Below are 16,541 nucleotides of genomic sequence, written 5' to 3' on the forward strand. Positions count from 1 at the left end.
TTCCACCTGTTCACAGAAGATGTGGCGTCAGAAACTGTTAATACAATTTCAGAATGACCCTGAAATTGTGTGGTGTCTGGGGTCACCTCGTGAAACTAAGAGGAAAGACCGGCTGTCTTCTGGGGAATTCCCAAGAATTGATTTATCTTAATGAGATGTAGATAGGTGTGTTGTATATTTCCCCCATCCCCTTTGGGATGAACACTGAGTGATTAAGGGACTGAATAATTAGGAGGGGATCCCTCATGTTCCCGCTGGAGTTCAAAACAAGGACATCTTTTCCATTTCGATTGTTCCTGTGACTTGGCCTATCCCGTTACTAACCCTATTCTCTGCTTCACACACATGACATAAGAATTGGAGCAGACTTGCAATTCAACAAATATTTTTCGAGTGCCTACTGTGTGCGAAGCATGTTCCTAGGAGCTGGGGTACAATACTGAATGAAACAGAAACTCTAGTCCTTGTATAGCTTATACTCTAGTTCGGCAGAGAGAGACAATAAATACTAGTTTAAATAAGTTAGTGAAATATATGTGGTTCTCCTCATACGAGCCTGAGGGTACAAAGAGAATCGTAAGTTAGAGTCATTCTGGGCCTTGCCTCGACCACCTACGCTCCTGAAACTCGGATTCTCCTCCCCGCTTTTTGTTCCTTAGCAGTTTTAAGTTTTAAACTTCTTGGCACATTCTCTTGCTGTGGCCATCATGGGTTACATGGGCTAGTGCGTTGCCACTCTGTTGGCCTGTATCACTTCCACCACCACTGTGACTCTTCCTTACTATGGAACCATCTGTTTTTGCCTGTACACTTGGCTGATCATTCACCCCTGCCCACATTGGGGCAGGGACCTTTTTTTGCAGGCAGCTGGGGTCTCATCTGCCTAGTCCCAGGTACAGGGTTACCCTTCCCTCTATTTGTGGCAGCTTCTGACTTTGTCCCCTCTGGCCAGATTACCACTTGTCTCTACATCCCAGATTCAGTCCTCACCTGTGACATAGTATGACTGGTGTCCCAAATCATGCTCTTCTATACTTATGGGTAGATAACTGTTGACTTTTGTTCTTTTCTTTTTTAAATTTATTTATTTTGAGAGAGAGAGAGAGAGAAAGCATGAGCAGGGAAAGGCCAGAGAGAGAGGGAGAGAGAGACAATCTCAAGCAGGCTCTGCACTGTCAGTGTAGAGCCCTGCTAGAGGCTCGAACTCATGAACCGTGAGACCCATGACCTGAGCAGAAACCAAGAGTCAGATGCTTAACCGACTGAGCCACCCAGGTGCCCCTTTTGTTGGTTCTTTTACAAATCAGTCATTTTATATGTATATATATATATATTTTTTTTCTTCAGTCATTATATTTTCTAAAAATAAAATATGTTCACTCAATAGAACTTGGAGCTAATAGGCAAATACAAAAAGGGAAACCATCACGGATAATATTAACACCCAGAAATACCTAACTGGCACCAGGACCAAGTTCCCGGACATGCTACCTATGCAGTCACACAGGGCTCAATGTTTAGAAGGACCCCACACTCGGTTTAATGAGACTTTTTAGGTTTTTTCAATTAATTAATGAATTTATTTTTGAGAGAGAGTGTGTGAGTGAGCCAGGAGCAGAGAGTCCCCCGAGGGGCAGACAGAGAGGGAGAGAGAGTATCCCATGCAGACTCTGTGCTGTCAGCACGGAGCCCGAAGTGGGGCTCAAGCTCACCCGATGCGGGACTTGAACTCACGAACTGTGAGATCATGACCTGAGGCAGTGTCGGATGCTTAACCGACTGAGCCACCCAGGTGCCCCCTCTCCATGTGTTAGTTTTAAAAATGGTTGGGATTACACCATTTGTATATTTTTGAATCCTGAATTTTTCACATAATGCTACAGTAAGTAAATGTTCCTATTTCATTAGCTATTTGAAAGCATTTTACTTATTTTTTTTAAAAGATTTTATTTTTAAGTAATCCCTACACCCAACATGAGGCTCGAACTCACAACCCCGAGATCGAGAGTCGCATGCTCCACCAACGGAGCCAGCCAGGCACCCCTGAAAGCACTTTAAATTGATGAATGGCAGGGGAGCTTGGATGGCTCAGTCAGTTGAGGGTCCTACTCTTGATTTCCGCTCAGGTTGTGGTCTCACGGTTTGGTGAGCTCGAGCCCCGTGTCGGTGCCACTATCGTGGAGCCTGCTTGAGATTCTTCCTCTGTCTCAGAGATAAATAAGCGATGAATGATATTCTATCACTTATTTCACTGCTTCCCCATTGTTCAACTTTTGGGTTGTTGGTTGATTCTTGGGGTCTTGTTTCATAGGTCAGTGCCTGGCACATTGTAAGTGCTAAACAGATGTTAGCTGTTACTATGTCCACTGCCTCTCAGGTGGTTTTCTTTCTTTTTTTTTTTTTAACCAATGAGAACAAGCCTTCAGATGAAGCTACTAGGATTACCTAGGTAACCTAATAATGGAAATGTGACTGGGCGGCCATCAAAGTAGGGTCTCACGTCCAATGACAGAGGATCTGGTAGGAGGCCAGGAGGGCCTCTTAGGTGTCTTAGGGCCCCTGGCTGCGAGCAGCAAGGCACAAACTCAGAGCAGTCACCCTGAGCGACCTCTCCAAACCCCCCATGTTTTGTGCTAATCCACAAAGGCTGGCAGTTCGCTGGGGAACGGCACAAAATATGCAATGCCTCACGAATTTGTGTGCCGTCCTAGCGCTGAGGCCGTGCTAATCTCTATCGTTCTAATTTTAGCATATGCGCTGCAGAAGCGAGCACTCTCAGGTGTTTCGGAAAGAGGTGTCAGTGGTCTCTCGGGGAGGGAATTCAATCTGTTCTCCAGGTTTCCTGTGTTTTCTGACATCATCCAGAAACCCGGCCACTGGGTTTCCTGTGCTGGGATAATGAAGGCTTTGCTCCATCAGCCCGGGTCATGATGTGCTACAGAAAGTTGGAGCCTGGAACTTTACACCCCAGAACTCAGATCTTGATTTTCAGTTGTCATTCCTGACCTGTCCTCTCAACCACCAATACAACTTTAAACACAACTCTTGTTGGACCTTTGGAATTCCAATAAATTCTAGAAGTGGGCGGCTCCCCAGAAAGCACTGGAAATCCCTCCACCTTGTAAATGAAGAATCTCTACCCCAGAAGATAAAGGTTCAAAGACTTTATTTATAACTATGGAGACAGAGGTGAGATTTGAGCCTCGTTATCTGTCCATGGGTGTTTTTTGGGTGTTTTTGCTTCATCAGTATTCAACAATGTTCAGTCATCAAGGTGGGGGGGTTACTACCTTTCTTGAATTAACCTAAGAGCCTTTTGTTATTTTTAATTTTAATTTTAGTTTGAATGTTTGAGAGAGAGAGAGAGAGAGAGAGAGAGAGCGAGCACACACGTCAGGGGGAGGGGCAGAGAGAGAGGGAGACAGAGAATCGGAAGCAGGCTCCGAAGTGTCAGTGCGGAGCCTGACATGGGGCTGAAACTCGTGAACTGTGAGATCATGACCTGGGCTGAAACTAAGAGTCAGACGCTCAAGAGACTGAGCCACCCAGATGCACCCCCCCCCCCCGCCCCCGGCCCCCGAGAGCTTTTTGAAAATGGTAAGAACTTTAAGTACATGGCAAATGATAGTGTGTTGAAGTTGTGTCTATGCCCTTGTTCTTTGTCCCTGATCCTGGGGAATTCGAAGGTGGGGTAGGGGGGCAAGGCAGGGACACCTGTTAAATTCACTCCTGTTGAATCAGCTTGGTGCATGCATCCCCGGTGAAGGACAGTGCCCGGGTATTGTGATGGGTATTGCCGTCACAATACCCGGTAGACATTGGACAAGGAAAAGGAGTCAGTTGTTCATTGGGCATTAAAGATGCTCTAAATTGTCTCACTCCAAAACAGGGTTCAGCTGCTGGAGACAACAAAAGGATCAAAAAATAGATTGTTCCTGGCGTTGGGTATTAGGGCAACCGGTTTTTTAAATTGAGTTTTTTATTTTAATTCCAGTAGAGTTAACGACGGTGTTATATTAGTTTCAGGTATACAATATAGTGATTCGACAATTCTATACATTGCTATTGCTCACCGTGATACATGTACCCCAATAGGTTTTTTAAACAAATTTCTGCTCTTTGGAATTTCGCGTTATTGTCGTGATCTTTTTATGTAGTTTTACAGAGAAAGAGATGTTTAAAGAAAAAAAAAAAAGCCAAGCATGTTTGAGTGGTTTTGTATTCTTTCCTCAGTAGGAATTGTAATGCTGGCTGCACAAATTGCTTCCTTGACCTACAGTCCTGGGTCTGTTTCTCTGGCTTCCACATCCCATGAACACAGACAGGAAGGGCTATTAGAGCACTTGGCTGGTGGAATACTGTACCCTCTCCAAAACATTCCTCCGTCCCAGAACCCGTTTGCTTGCCGTGATTCAGCTTGACGCGGGAGAAAGTGCAGTCTGTTCCCCCCCCAGATATTTCAGTCTATGGGGCTGCACTTTGTCCTTCGTGCCCGTAGCCATGTGACTGGACATGGTAGTGGCCCTGCTGAGCAGCTCTACTGGATACTGAAATTTAGGAGGGGTGGGCATCCAAGCCGGGCGTGGAAGAGCCTGCCGACATTAAGCCAGACGTGCCCACCTGGTGTGGACGAGGCTGTGGAGGAGGGGCGAGGGGATTGCCACGAGCCAGGCAAAGGCACAGCCTCAGAGGAGCGTGGCGACAGCTCTGGAAGGCAGGCTGCCGACAGACAGACAGACAGGGCCCAGGCTCTGGGCCGGGGTTTGAGGGCGCGCGTCTCTCCCTGCCACAAAGAGACCAGCGGGGCCCTGCCTTGTTCTCTAGATTTCTAGACGGCAGTACTGAGCAGGCCAAGATTGAGATTGAGCGCCGGAGTTTCAGAACAGAGAGCCAGCTACAGGATTGACGGCGGAGATTTGGGGCCTAGCGTAGACGGTGAGATGGAAGGCCGGTTTCTTGCGTAGGGGCACGAGAGCATAAGGAAGACCGGAGCTTCCCTGATGATAGGACTTCACAGAGGTCATGACAAGAGTAAATTATTTTATTTTATCTATTTCCCATCATCCATATTTGCGTGCACACGCACAGTTCTGTCATCTGTTGGTGTTTATGCCCAATGAGTCTCCAATTAGAACCTAAGTCCCTTTCTTTGCATAGTACACATTCTTGTGAGCGTTAGCATGCTAGGCCACGTGGCCACCTGGAATTAAATACTGTTTTATTGCAGCCTACGGAATAATAGGTTTGCCTAATATTAAAGGTTTTCTCTGCCTCCTTCAAAAGCCTCTCAATTCACAAATTCAAGGTAAACCTGTTTTCTTCAGCATAAAGCTCTACTCTTTGTTAGGCTTTAATAGACCAATGTGACCCTGAACTGCGGACTCTAAGTTTTCTTTATCTGCGCTATTGGCTGGGTTAGCCATGGTGGGGGAAGATGTGGGGGAGGGAAGGGAAGAGTCACTGTGGTTCCGATGAAAAATAACCATTATGTGCAGTGAAAGGGTTTTTCATACCTCAGTCCATCCAGCCTACATTGGGGCAATAGTCCTGGTGAGCAGTGTAAGCCTCACAATGATATGTGTGATTCTGGGGTCAGATTTCCAACCCAGACAGTCTTGTTCCCCCCAGCCCCACGCTTTTCTGAATGGAACATGCCACGGGTAGGCGGGCTGTGGGGGCTCCTGTCTGGTCAGCAGCTGCCCCCAGTCAGTTGTTAGGTAACATGGTGCCAAAAGAGCTCAGAGACCCCCTGGAAAAGGGAATCTTTCATGACAATCTGTTTATTCAAGGCAAGCAACGAGAAAAGAAAGACCTAGAATGGCAACGTTCCCTTGGAACAGAAAACATTGAAGCATTAGAGCGAGGATATTTGGTGCTGTTATGTTCCAAGCTGTGCCACTTAGAGTAGGCCTGATGACGTCTCTGGGCCTCAGTTTCAGCAGAATGTTGCTCATGATAGCCAGCTCACTGAGAGGTCGATGGGATGATGTGAGAAAAATCCCAGCACGGCACCTGGCACACAGTAGGCACTCAGCAATTATCTTCCTTTTTGTAACGTGGGCGCGGAGCGAAGCTTCGGCCCGGAGACAATTGCCATTCTTTATAGGGCTGTGGCGGGACCAGGTGGGACCTGATTTTAGAAAATGCATGTGCGGAGTCGGGGAGACAAAAGCCCCTTTTCAGCTCCTGCCTCAAGATGACCACACTCCATATGGCTTCACCTGCTGCGCACTGTTGTAATTGCAATCAGAATGGATCTCATTAGGGTTACAATGGCCCAGAAAAATGAAGAGTGGTTACCATGGCCCGCTCCCTGGGTCTCCCAGCCGGGCGGTCAGAAAAGAAACAGAGTCGAAAATGTTTCCTGTAATTACAGTGCCCAACACCGCACCCCAAGGATATTGGGAGCTTAATAAATAGCCTTTGAGAATTTCTCTGTCTGCCAAGTGTTTATTACAAATAAGTGGGGGTCTGATTCGGTGGCAATGTACATACCCCCCACCTCCCTAGATGACATACAAACAAGCTGGGTGTGAGGGGACCGGTGTGGGAGGCAGTAGGGAGCGGTAGCTGTATGCTTCCTGCGTGGACTTACAAAGCCTTCCCAGTTGAATTAAGTGAGTTAATATCTATTTGTAATGGGTTTATAGCAGGGCTCGGCGCATGGTAAGTGCTATCAGGTGTTCGCCGCGATTGAAAAATACACCCCACTACGCTCCGTATGTTAATAGATTACAAATGGCCCCTTTCTCAGTTGCAGGTGGGTGGGGTGGGAGCAGGCACGTAATTTACCGTGGGGGTGGGGATGGGGGAGATATTCTAACTTTGTCATATCCTTTGGAGAGGACAGAATGGGTGCAGACCATTTAACTCTTCGTTGACCACTGGTTTGGTCCTGGTACACTTACCTCGTTATCCGTTTGGTTTGTTTTCTGGGCAATGTGTCTGCAGTATGGCTGTCTACAACCCAGTGGAAGTGATGCCTTTTGGCTAGGAGCTGTGGATTTTTTTCGAAGGAGGAGGAACCTGGCACTAGTGACTAGTCAGTCACAGATTTTTTTTCCAGAGAAGCAAAATAAACTCTCAAAGTAACGGCACAGATATGATTTAAGAACACGTGTGCATACCTAATGGAAAGATGGACTATAGAAATATACATATGTATTTATCGATTTTATCAATGACTGAACTGTGGCGGTCAAAAACTGTGTCTTATCTAACCGGCGCTCCTCACCAGGATTAAGTTAAAAATGCCCTTCGCTCACCCTGAACTTTTTTCCTGGAGGCTGAAATCTTGTGCTGCTGCGCTCAGCTCTCGTTCTGGCTCCATTTTGGGTGTTAATCGCTGCTTTAGCATCAGAAGCCCTCATGGTACCTCCGCCTGGCTTACTTTGCAGAGAAAAGGCCTTAATTTGCTTGCTCAGCTCTTTCCTTTCATTCTTAACACTGCCTGTGCTTGCTGCCTCCTCCTCTTGTGTTTCATTTTTGTTCCAGGAAGAGATGGCTTTTCATTTCTCTATGAGTAGTGTGTCCTGCATGGGCCTATCTGCATACAGAGCTCTGGAATTCTGTGATGTGGAGGCAGATCCCTAGGGTTCTTTTTTGTGAAGGCTCTCAAGCCTGAACTCCGGGAGAAGCAATAAAGAGGCTTTCGGCATTGATATTTGGGTTCCAAGGACGCTAAGATTAAAAACTTCCCCCCCATTCCTCTCACCATGCGCAAAGAAGGTGTTGGGGGGGTGGTGCAGGAGGTTTCCGGAGAAGTCAAAGAAGTCAGACTGAGATGGGAGAGGATTGAAGGGCCCCAGAGCCATTTGGTGCCCTGGTAGAGAGTTGATCTGTAGAGGTGGTATGGTCCAAGGGGAGACAACAAGGAGGTAGACACTCCCAGCCTGGCTGTGTGGCATCAGCCCCGCCTTTGACGTATGGAACCGTCCACCTGGAGAGGCGTTAGAGGAGCTATGACCGCTTCCGGGCCAAACTCGAGTGACTTCCTAAGGTCGCTGGAGAGAGCTATTGTGCCGGGAAGGAAGAAGTCAGCCTCCACGTGCAGCAAGAAGAGAGAGAACCGTGGGTCGTCGGGGCAGAAGCAGAGTCTGTTATAGTTGCTGCAGGGGGAGTGGGAGCAGTGGCAGAAGCAGTAGCCGCAGTGTGATACAGGGGACCGTTGGCGGTCCCAAGCCGGCACGAAGATCGGCGATGCGGTCCAGAGGGAAGCATTTCAGCAGCGGGGAGCGGGTGGAGTAGGAGGGTGGGACCAGGGCCGCGAGGGCAGACTGCTTTTAACAAAAGTTTACTGAGTGCCCATGGTGTGCCAAGCCTTGTTTTAAGTCTGGTTCCGTGAGGCACCTAGTGCTTAGTTGTCCCATTTGGGAGATGCTAAGATTGCCAAGCTGGTTCGGTGGTGACAGCGTGATCCAGCCACCCAGCAAACTGTCATATAATGATTTAAGCAGCCACAGATAATCTTTGCCTAGGAGTGGGATAACTCATTCCTTTACAAGTCAGTCCTGCCTGTCACATATGGCCACTTGGCTAACGGTACGGACACTTAAAAAAAACAGCGCCACAATATCGTTTGACATAGAATAGAATAGATAATACTTCCTTAGTAATATCATAGGCAAATTTCCTTGATTGCATGAAAAATGTGTTGTTTCCTTTTTAAATTTAGTTTATTAGAATCAGGGGTGGTCAACACATTGCATTTGGCACGTCTTTTAAGTCCCTCTTTGCTTCTTTTATAATAACAGCACCTCCCACACACAAACTCTCCATTTTTTATGCCATTTATTTGTTGAAGAAACCAGTTTGTTTTTTACAATTGCCCACATACTGGATTTGGCTGATTACGTCCGTTGGTATGTTCTCTACCTGGTTCCTCTGTCTTCCATATTTCCTCTAATGAGGTAGATATAGAGGCTTGAGTAGGTTATTACTTTATTACTATTATTGTTTGGAAAAGTAATTTCATAGTTGGTACTGTGCATTTCCCATTTCCTGTAATTATTGGGAGGTACATATCGCTTGGTTGTCCAACTTTGTAGTGTTGTTAACATTGATCAGTGGGTTTGAGTATTGGCAACTTGATCCCTCAATTATAATTTTTTTTAACGTTATTTTTGAGAGAGACAGAGATGGAATGCGAGTGGATTAGGGGCAGAGAGAGGGAGACACAGAATCCCAAGCAGGCTCCAGGCTCCGAGCTGTCAGCACAGAGCCCGATGCGGGGCTCGAACTCCCGAGCTATGAGAGCATGACCTGAGCCAAAGTTGGATGCTCAACCGACTGAGCCACCCAGGCGCCCCTTGAGCCCTCCATTATAAATTTCCTGTCAAGATTTCACCTAATGGTTTGATAATTGGTGATGATGATTTCCTAGATCCCTTATTTCATACTCTGTGAAATGGTGATTTTCTAAGCCATTCATCCTTTCTGCATTTATTGGCAGGAGGTTTTCCATGAAGAAAGAATTATCCTTATCAACTATTTGGTTACCCTGAAATGAAGTTCATATAGGGAAGGCATGATAGATGCTTGATTCTTTCCTTTTATTTAACAATTTTCAAGACGATGGATAGGTTCCCTAGTAAACTCCAATGGTGAGAATGGGATTTCTTATTGAAGTATAATCAATATACAATGTTATATTAGTTTCAGGTATAGAACAGAGTGATTCAACTATTCTATACATTACTTAGTGCTCACCATGATAAATGTAATCACCACACAGTGTTATTATGATATTGTTTATGTTCCCTGTGATACAATTTTCATCTCTGTGACTTATTTATTTTATAACTGGAAGTTGGTAAAAGTATTTTGAATTCATGGCTTTGTTAATCACCATTTTTTAATCCATTGTTTTTCTTTAATTAAAAAAATTTTTTTTGTATTTTTAAAGTAGTCTCCATACCCAACATGGGGCTGGAAATCATGACCCCAAGGTCAAGAGTCACATGCTGCACTGACTGAGCCAGCCAGGTGCCCCAAAGTCATTGTTTTTTCTGATGCTCAAATGTTCTCATTTTTGGCCAATGGGAGCTCCTTAAAGTTGAGTTTTGGTTTCTTTTGACAGATCTTATTAGTGTTTGATAGAGTCCTTGCTTACTGGCAAAATGAGGTATTATGGACCCATCTTGAAGATTTATTGCTCTAACCTAGGATCAGTTATTTCTCCAAGGAGACTTGGCTCCTTTTGGGAGAAAATGCTATTTAGATACCACTTATCTGTGTTTTGGGGTGCTCATTGCTACTGGGTTGTCATTATTTCTAGGACTTTCCACTGAACAGAACCAGGAACTATGTGGGTTTTAGAAAGAGGAAAATGAATCATGAGTTTATACTGATGTTTCCAATTCAAATTAAGGATTACAGCGTTTTCAGTGAATTCCTTTGATTTTTTAAAAATTCATCTCTTTGCTATTTTTCTATAGTATTATTATATGTGTGAGTGTGAATGTGTAGGTGCACATGTATGTTTCAAAATAACACCAATATTACTGTAATGTGACTAGTGAATACAGTGTTCTTCATATTTATCCTGTTTGGGTTTCGCTTAGCATCTAAGATCTGTAAATTCATGTCTTTACTGTCTTAGGGGGAGTTTTAGCCATTATTCCTCCAATATTCTTTATGCCACATTTTCTCTCTTTCTTCTCCTGGAAACCTACATACACTTGCATTCGATTTTTTAAGGCATTTCAAAAATTTCAGCCAAGGAATGATTCATGCTGCAGATTAATCTTTACTTTCCCCCACTTGGTTTTTCAAAGAATACCACCATTTCAACCCCCAATGAACATGGCACTTGTTTCTTTCTTTCTTTCTTTCCCTTCCAATTTATTCCAGAGTTTTAAGTGTTTTCTTCAGTAATGGTACTTTCTCCTGCAGCTCAGGTCTGCTGTCTGTCTCCATAGTAGCTAAAGACTCAATTAGGAGCGCTGTGCATTCAGATGTCAAACTTTCCCACTGTTTAGATTCTTCAAGTTTTTAAAGCAGTAATTCTGTCACAGAGAAAGCTTCTGTTCTCACAGATGAGTAGGTCTTATTTTCTAAAGAATACGTGATTGATTTACAAGTTTCAGGGAGAATTTCAGCCAAAGCCTCAGGATCTGCATGTTCATTTCCCAAAAGCATTAATCCCTGACAAAAAGGCATTCATTGACTGTGGGACTCCTAACTGCCCTTTCCACGTGCTCAGCTTTAGCCATTCACCCATCAACTTGCGCAGCTCCTGATGGTAACGACATTGGGTCTCCACATTTTGGGGTCAGGCTTTGCCCAGGCTCTCGAAGGCTCCCAGCAGAGATTCCAACTGGAGCTCTTTTTCCTTCTCATTCCCATCTTCATTTTTGGCTGAAAGCCAGTGCTTCCAGGTGAGTTCTTCTTGATAAAAGGTGTGACAGGGGCAGAAAGCTCCTGGTATCTGTCTTCTTTGGTGACCTTCAAGACATCTGCTACACAGCTGATTGCTATGATCTTGTATTTAAGATTCTCTTTGTAGCACTCCTTTGGAACAGCTTGGAGAATTTCATTTGCGCCGGGTTGATTGGACCCAGGCTTTTCCAGCTGTGTACTGCAAGCTGTCACCACCCAGGCAATGGCTTTTAATAGCTCTTCCTTTCCTGCCCATGTTCTTCCAGCTAGACCTTGCAGTAAGGTGGTTGGTATCATTCCCAGATATGGAAGCATCAGGGAGTTGGTTTGTTTTGCAATTGATGCTATGGCAGCTGCACCCTGGGCTTTCGTTTTCCAGAACTGGGACTGCAGAGCCTTCTGGGTAATGGCAGTCAACTCCTGCAGGTGTAACTGAATGCCACCAAAGGAACCAGGTACACTTTCCTGCCGAACTTCGGTCCGTAAGTTGTACTCTTCTTTTTCTGATTTCTCCTCATCAGCAATTTCATGCATGCCCAGAAATGCCAAAGGCAGAACATCTTTGGCATGGTTCGTCAGGACACCAGGTCTGTATCATCCAGTAACATCCATGGGTCACTGAGGTCCTATTCATTAAAAAAGAGAAAACCTCTACTCTCTGTACTTCAGATTTGAGAATTCTGGCTGATCCGTCTTCAAGTCCACCAATTCTTTCCTCTGTCAAAACCATTTTACTGTTAAGCCCATCTAGTGATTTCAAAAATTTCAGATATGATAGTTTTAGTTTTAGAATTTACATTTGCTTCTCTTTCATAGGTTTGCTTTTCTCTGCTGAGATTTCCTATCTTTTACTTCATTGGATGTAGTGATAATAGTTGCTTTAAAAGTCTTACCTAATAATCACCACATCTGGGTCACGTTGGAGTCAGTCTCCATTGATTATTATTTTCTCTTGTGAATGGGTCGGATTTTTTTCTGGCTGGCATGTTTTCTGCTATACCTTCTGCAATAGTTCTCATATCTCATATCTCATATCTCATATCTCATACATGATGTATGTTTTCTTTTCCTGGATACTTTTAGGATTTTCCTATTATAACCATTTTTCAGTGATTTGATGGCGATGTGCCTTGGTCTGGTTTTCATTTGTATATATCCTGTTTCAGATTCTTTGGGCCTTTCAATATATGGCTAAGAGTTTCTATTAAATTTGAAAAAATTTTGGCCATTTGTTCCCCTCAGATATTTTCTTCCATTATCCTCACCCTTTTCTCTTTCTGATATTCTAAATAAAGGCGTGTATTTCCAACTGCTTGATATTGTTCCATAAGCCAACACTGTGTTAATTTCTTTTTTTTTAAGATTTTTTATTTTTAAGTAATGTCCACACCCAATGTGAGGCTCGAACCCATGACCCTGAGATCAAGAGTTGCATGCTCTACTGACTGATTCAGCTAGGTGCTCCTGTTTATTTCTTTTTAGTCTGTTTTCTCTCTGTGTTTTAGTCTGGATGCTTTTTATTGCTGTCTTCAAGTTCACTGATCTTCTGTGGTGTTTAATCCAGTGAACTTCATTTCAAATATTGTATCTTACAGCTTTAGACATTCCATTTTGGTCTTATTATCTTCCATTTCTCTCCTCATTATGTTCATGTTCTTTTAGAAACAATATTTGATCATTCTTAAGAACTTATGCAAAGTTCTTGACTGCTAATTCCTTGTCTCTGTCATTTCTGAGTCTGTTTCTATTTCTATTTCCCTGCTTCTTGGCATGTCAGGTATTTTTTGAAGCATTGCTTGACATTTTTATGTTGTCAAGTGTGAGATTTTGTGTATTCCTTAAAAGTGTTTTGGACTCTGTTCTGGCATGCACTTAATTTACTTGTGTATCAGCTCAATCTTTTCAAAGCTTTTTTTTTTTTGTAATTTTTATTTGAGTGCAGTTGGCGCACAATGTTACATTAGTTTCTTTAATTAAAAAAATTTTTTTTAACGTTTATTTATTTTTGAGACACAGAGAGACAGAGCATGAACGGGGGAGGGGCAGAGAGAGAGGGAGACACAGAATCGGAAGCAGCTCCAGGCTCCGAGCCGTCAGCCCAGAGCCCGACGCGGGGTTCGAACTCACGGACCGCGAGATCGTGACCTGAGCTGAAGTCGGACGCTTAACCGACTGAGCCACCCAGGCGCCCCTAGTTTCTTTAATTTTTTAAAAAAATTTTAGAGAGAGAGTACGTGAGCAGAGGAAAGGGGCAGAAGGAAAGAGTGAATCTTAAGCAGGCTCCAGGCTGAGTGCGGACCCTGACACGGGGTTTGATCTCACAGCCCCGGAATCGTGACCTGAGCTCAAATCAAGAGTTGGAAGCTCAAGCGTCTGGGCCACCTAGGTGCCCCAAGGTTACGTTAGCTTCAAGTGTACAGCATAGTGATTCAGCATCTCTACACATTACGCTGTGCTCACCACAAGTGCAGTTGCCATCTGTCACCACGTAACGCCATTACGGCACCTTTGACTCTATCCCCTTTGCTGTGCCTTTTATTCCCGTGGCTTATTCATTCCATAACTGGAAGCCTGCACTCCCACTCCCCTTCACCCATGTTGCCCGTCTCCTCTGGTCAAAGCTTGTTTTTAAGTCTTGTCCGAGAGACTTAAAAATAGCATTTATTCTCGGGCTAATTTACCTTTACTACTAAAGGATTACCTTTATAGATTCTCTCTTATTCTCTCAAAGTTCAGTGATGACTCTTCGCTTTGGATTTTCAGAAATCAAAATGATAGTCCAGTCTGTATGAACTCTGGAAATTCTTCAGCTTTTAGTTACTGGTCGTTCTTACAGTTTCTCCCAGTGTAGAGTTCTGAAGCTGGTGTGTGTGTGTGTGTGTGTGTGTGTGTGTGTGTTGTGTAATTCCCTCTTTCAAGTGCTTCAACCTCCCAGAACTCTAATCTTTGTCCCTTGAAGTCAGCAAGTCCTCCATGCTGTGCTTGGATCTTCCTCACCCCATTCCCCACTGTGGTCTCCATAGAACCTCCAGGTTAAAAATCTAGGGTAATTATGGGGCTTACGTTGTATCCCTCCTCTCTTCTTGCAGAGACACAATCTTGTGCTGCCTATTGACCAGTGACTAAACACTTTATTTCATTTCTTTTGCACAACTTTCTAAGTGTTCATGGCAAGAGGACTGATGTGGTCCCAGTTATTCCATCGTAGCCGGGAGCAGAATTCAGCACTGTTCTTTTTTTTTTTTTTTTTTAATTTTTAAAAAAAAAATTTTTTTTTTTCAACGTTTATTTATTTTTAGGACAGAGAGAGACAGAGCATGAACAGGGGAGGGGCAGAGAGAGAGGGAGACACAGAATCGGAAACAGGCTCCAGGCTCTGAGCCATCAGCCCAGAGCCCGACGCGGGGCTCGAACTCACAGACCGCGAGATCGTGACCTGGCTGAAGTCGGACGCTTAACCGACTGCGCCACCCAGGCGCCCCAGCACTGTTCTTTAAAACATGTTTTTAATGTTTATTTAATTTTGAGAGAGAGATACAGGGTATGAATGGGGGAGGGGCAGAGAGAGAGGAAGACATAGGATCTGAAGCAGGCTCCCGGCTCTGAGCTGTCAGCACAGAGCCCGATGCAGGGCTCAAACTCATGACCTGAGCCGAAGTCGGCTGCTTAACCGACTGAGCCACCCAGGCGCCCCCCCCCCCCCCCCGCCCGGTCTGTTCTTCTAACTGCTGCCTAGCGCTTAATAATTTACATCCACCACACATCCTCACTCCCTGTTGAAGACCCTCTCTGTCGCTGGACTGAGTATGGCAGGTTCTTCTCAAGAATCTCTATGAGTTTACTCATACAGGCTCACAAAAGCTGGTTAATTTTCAGAAATTGTGCAAAGCTGGTTATTCAATACAGTCAGTCTTATATATTAAATTATATGTAATTACAATTAGGTAAGTCATATCAAACTCAGAGGGAATAAATGCTCAAAACTTATCACTTCATAATTATTTCACTATATTGTATGATTATCTTTGTCCTTAGTCATTTATGTCGATTCTATTTGTGTTGTAGAGATATTGTATAATGGCGTGCAATGGCATGTCTCTTCCCGACTTCATGTTCAGTGACCTCACATTAGTAGAAAAAATCAGCAAATGCCACACATTAGGGTTTGATTTACTGCAGGAGTCGGCAAACTGTCTGCCCAACTTCCCATTTTGGCCCATTTGTTTGCGTAACGCGTATGACTGCTCTTACACTACAAAAGCAGAGTTGAATAGTGGTGGCCGGGATCGCCTAACTCACAAAATCTAAACATTGACTCCCTGGCCCTTGGCAGAAAAAGTTTGGTGACCTCTGATTTGTTGTTTTGTTGATTGTCTAGACTTTGGAAAGTGATGAAGACGATGTTAGCAATACGATTAAGTTTAAAAGCATGTTGAGTCCGTAGCTGCTACATTGTGAATAGCACAAAATTTGGGGGAAATATTCCTTCAGGATTTGACAGGTATTATGTGATTCAGCAAGGAAGTTGCTCACATCGTCGACAGACATGTGTACATCTTCACCGTTTCCCTTTTGTCTTCTGAACATGAACTGAAATACCAAGCAACATTCGTATCAGAACTACGCTCCTTCCATTGCAACCGCAGGCTGGCTATGGTTACAAGAGTTTGGCAAGAATCAGTGAAAGCGTTCTGTGAAAATCCATTGATTATATGGAAGGTACAATAAAAAGTATCGCATGTTTGATTACTTGTAAGTTGGATGCTATATGCCTTGACATCAATAAAGTTTATAGTAAATTCTATATAGTATATACACAGAAACATACAAGGTATGTATTTGGTATACATATAGCAACAAAATGTTATGTGTATATATTCTTTCTGGAGAGTTGGTTGCTCAACACTGTAGGCACACCATGGGTCGACACATATTAAGATCCCATCAGAAAATGCATTAAGTATTTCGTCTTCCCTTATTTCTGCCAACACCTGGCACCATCCAGGTTTCTAGTTTTTGTCAAGGTAGTTGATATAAAGTGATACCTCAGTGTTGTTTTAATTTGTGTTTTTTTTTTTTTTTATCACCAGTCTGTTTGAGCATCCTTTATAAACTTGTTAGCGTTTTGTACTTTCTCTGCTGAAAATTTGACTAGGTTGTTC

The 16,541-nt window shown here is 44.0% G+C and overlaps 1 long non-coding RNA gene and 1 other non-coding gene across 2 annotated transcripts; both read right to left on the reverse strand.

Moving 5' to 3' along the window:
- Nucleotides 1-1,242: 1,242 nt before the first annotated feature.
- Nucleotides 1,243-11,152, reverse strand: LOC125156894 (uncharacterized). Its single transcript, XR_007148834.1, has 3 exons — nt 11,014-11,152; nt 4,542-4,547; nt 1,243-1,253 (listed from the first exon to the last, which is right to left on the reverse strand). It is a non-coding gene; the product is annotated as an uncharacterized LOC125156894 (long non-coding RNA).
- Nucleotides 2,672-2,773, reverse strand: LOC125157997 (U6 spliceosomal RNA). Its single transcript, XR_007149131.1, has one exon. It is a non-coding gene; the product is annotated as a U6 spliceosomal RNA (small nuclear RNA).
- Nucleotides 11,153-16,541: the final 5,389 nt, after the last annotated feature.

Source organism: Prionailurus viverrinus, chromosome X, assembly GCF_022837055.1.
Source record: "Prionailurus viverrinus isolate Anna chromosome X, UM_Priviv_1.0, whole genome shotgun sequence".
In the NCBI taxonomy this organism is placed as follows: domain Eukaryota; kingdom Metazoa; phylum Chordata; class Mammalia; order Carnivora; family Felidae; genus Prionailurus; species Prionailurus viverrinus.